The sequence below is a fragment of the Vicugna pacos genome, chromosome 22 (genome assembly GCF_048564905.1).
Source record: "Vicugna pacos chromosome 22, VicPac4, whole genome shotgun sequence".
Lineage (NCBI taxonomy): Eukaryota > Metazoa > Chordata > Mammalia > Artiodactyla > Camelidae > Vicugna > Vicugna pacos.
The window spans coordinates 7,481,571-7,485,358 of NC_133008.1; positions in this window are offsets into that span (position 1 = coordinate 7,481,571).

The window sequence follows — 3,788 nt, forward strand, 5'->3', positions numbered from 1 at the left end:
TTCAGATGACGGCAGCTGGAAGCACACTGCTCGCTCTTCCACCAGTGGACTTCAGGGGCCCACGCTGCATGTCATCCCCACGGTTCCCATCCTTACGTCATTACCTTTGATGTTTTCCTTATGTGAAGTTTAAGACTACTTGTCTAGTAACATAGCAGCCTGTATTCTGTAATCGGGACTGCATGTCATTATACCTATACCAATTAATAACATTAATTGAAATCCAAACCTAATCGTGTTCTACAAGATTAAGATTATTGGCTAGGTTTAAGGCGGGCATATTTAGAAACATTTACATATGATTCGGTTCTAACGAGTCATCCACACTTAATGCTCTTCTCATTTATGTTATTGATAACATTACATTCATACTTTTCATTTCTCAGTTTAGCAGTACATCAGCTCAAGAAATACGACTTAGTGGTGCAGCTCTCAGCAAACCATTCTGGTCTTTAATCACTTCTAATAATCCTATGGTGGCAGCACTTCACTCTTAGCCACTTTTGTTTGATACAAGAGTGATATTTTAAAGAAGACAAATTCACAGGAGTCTTCTAAGAGCACCCCTCCATTAACAAACACTGAGTAGCAACAAATTGTGGCATGTTGTCTCTTGCTACCATAGAATATATTTTGTAAAGATTTCATTGTACCCTTTACAGATTTCCTCCTGTGCTCACTAGCACCTGGGTACCTAAAGCAGTGTGTCCGTCAGCTGTGTGATTTTGTGCAAGAGGTGATTCTGTGGTTCTCTGTGTTAAAGGCTTCCAGACACCAGGTAGCAGTGACCCACACAGAAGGACAAATCAGAGGAGTAGTCTTTAAACTGAAGTGAGCTTTTTCTGTCCCAAGAGGGAAGGGTCAAAAATCATGATTAATAGACATACCCATGCAACTTAACATATGGAAAAGTTTAGATTTTATATCTTATATCCAGGAGCATATAGCTGAGATTATATGGGTGTAACTTTTGGGCCATCATTCTCCTGACAACGTGTCCAGGAGTATCTTCTGGTCCAGCAGCCAAAAATCTCACCTGGCTTCACACTGTTACAATGTTTCATTCTGTTTGGAATAGATCCAAGGAGCACAGTGTGCCAGCTGGTCTATGTCTGACTTTTCCCTCCAGTGAAAGTGATCTTTGGGGAAGTCATACAGCTGTTCAGCAGCTGTTTGCTCTGAAGTTTCAGGTGATTGCTCAAGTACATGGAAGCAAGACTCATGATGGCTTTGAAGCCCTAGGTCCTGTGAGATCCAGTGTATCTTGTAACAGCCTATGAGCATAGCTTGGTTTCCAGGCTTCCTGCAAGGGACTTGCCCAGGCTAAATACAGTTTATCAACCAGGAGTCACTTTTATCTTAAGCAATGTTGCCTAGTGATGCAGCTGATGAATCTTTTTAGCAGGTTACCAAGGCAACCAGAACCATAAATAAGATTGCTCAGGAACACAGTTGGCATACTTTCTTGGTTGGTTACCAAGGGAACAGAGCTAGAATGCTAATCCAAGGTTTAATTGTTTCATAGAGAAAGAGGAAGGATTTTGTTAGCTCATTATCTATCATCCATCCCCTTGCTCTTCGGTTAATTTGTTTTTTTAAAAAAAATTAAACTGTATTTTGAGATAATTATTGATTCACATGCAGTTGTAAGAAACACACAGAGGTCCTGCATATACTTTACCCAGTTTTCCCAGTGTCAGCATCTTGCAAAACTGTGGTACAATAATGTGCTTGTTAGCTTTTTAACGCAGGAAAGAAGACAAGTTAGCGTATACCTGATCACCAGGACTTACAATGTAAAATGGGCCGTTAACAACCAATTTATTTATTAAATAAGTAGGCGATTTTTTTATCAAAATAATTTTTTAGTATCCATGGTATTTTTATAGGCAATTTTCTACCAAATATAACAATATCTAATACATCAAACATACGGTTAATTGACAGAGTTAACAGTATCACTTTCATCCCCTCAGCAAGTGTCTCTTTTAAGTATCTCAAACCTAACATGTTTTAAGTTGCATATTTTATCTTCCCTCCCAAAACAGTTTAACCAATATTTTTGGTTATTTTTATTATTTTTTAGATCAGTGTTAGGTTCCCAGCAAAATTGAGCAGAGAATACAGAGCGCTCCCGTATACCTCCTACCCGCACCCCCCCAGCATCCCCCCATATTAACATCTGGAACCAAAATGGTACATTTGTTACAACTGATGAAGCCACACTGACACACCGGTATTACCCGAAGTCCAGTTCACAACAGAATTGGTGGAATCATTTTTGGTAGGGTCCCACAAAAATTTCAGGTTCTCCTTAATTTCTCTCTTCCTTCTCAGACACCACATTGATCCATTAATACATTTTGGACTTTTCCAAACCTCACAGCACAAACCTACCTCTGTCAGAAAAGAACAAAATTAATACTTTCCGATTTGAATTGTTAGAATACCCCGTCCACATTTTTATAGCCTCTGGAATAGCCTGTTTAATCGTCACTTTAGGAAAGCTTTCTTTTTCTTAGCCTGCATCCCCAGCATTTTCCCCTAGATGCCGGCACAGGTCGTTGGTCAGTTTCCAGTGTAGGTTGAAGTTCGCTCTGAGCTTGTGCAGCCTCCAGCCAGCTTTGTCAGAGTTCGCGGTGGGCTGCTCAGGTTTCCCCTGCGTACAGGCTCAGCTTCCTTCTCAAAGGTTTCTACCTGTGATATCAGGGTCACAGGAGCGGCTGTCGGTATTTCGTGGCTGCCCTGTGAGCCAGGCCGTTTTGCAGTTCCATCCGGCCCCGTGTGTAGCCAGCAGACCATCTGCTCTTACCCCCTTGCGTGCCCTGCAGTGGAGTGTTCTTGGACGCTTTGCTGAGTGGACTGGCGGTCAGAGGGAACCCAGCAGTTTCACATACAGTGTCACACATGGTGGCCATAGGCCCATCTGCCCTCCTTCTTCCTTTGTACCTATGCCTGGTCCCCGGGCTAGCATATTTCAAGGTGTAGTTCCCAGGTGCAGCTCCACGGTGCTTTCAAGTGGGGACAAGTGTGACTGGGACCACTCTGTGGTCCCATCCCTTTCAATAAAGTCAAAAATGTGGGGCCATCCGGGTTCACTGCCCACCCCCGACTCTTGCAGTCCCACCTGTGGTGTCATCTCTGTCAGTCTCTGTGGTGGATTAGAACAGGTCCGCTTCAATGGGAGTCTTTCTCTTGGCATAGATTTGGCCTCATTCCAAATCTTGTTAATTTTTTTCATTAGATTTAACTCTGGCTTTTGTCCCAGAAAATGTCTAAGACAATGAATAGTTACCAAGTCATCATTTTGCTTTCTTGGATGTGTAGTTGAAATTAGTGTCATTTGTTGATACGGCTTTTTTTTTGCTTTAATTTTTAATTACTTTTTTATTGAAGTATAGTCAGTTTACAATGTTGTGTCAGTTTCTGGTGTACAACATAATGTTTCAGTCATATATATACATACATATATTCCTTTTTACATTCTTTTTCATTATAAATTACTATACATATTGAATATAATTCTCTGTGCTCTACAGTATAATGTTATCTATCTAAGTTTAAATTAATGTGAGTTCATGCTGACATCTCTGATTTTAATTTAGCACTGTAGTGTTCTAGCCTTCCTTCAATTTCTGTTTATTTATAACTTCTTAATTTTTTTATCTTTACTAAGAAGTTTGCTATTTTTATTTTATTTTTATTTTTTAAACTTTTTTATTGAGTTATAGTCAGTTTACAATATTGTGTCAATGTTTCCAGTGTAGAGCACAATTTTTCAGTTATAC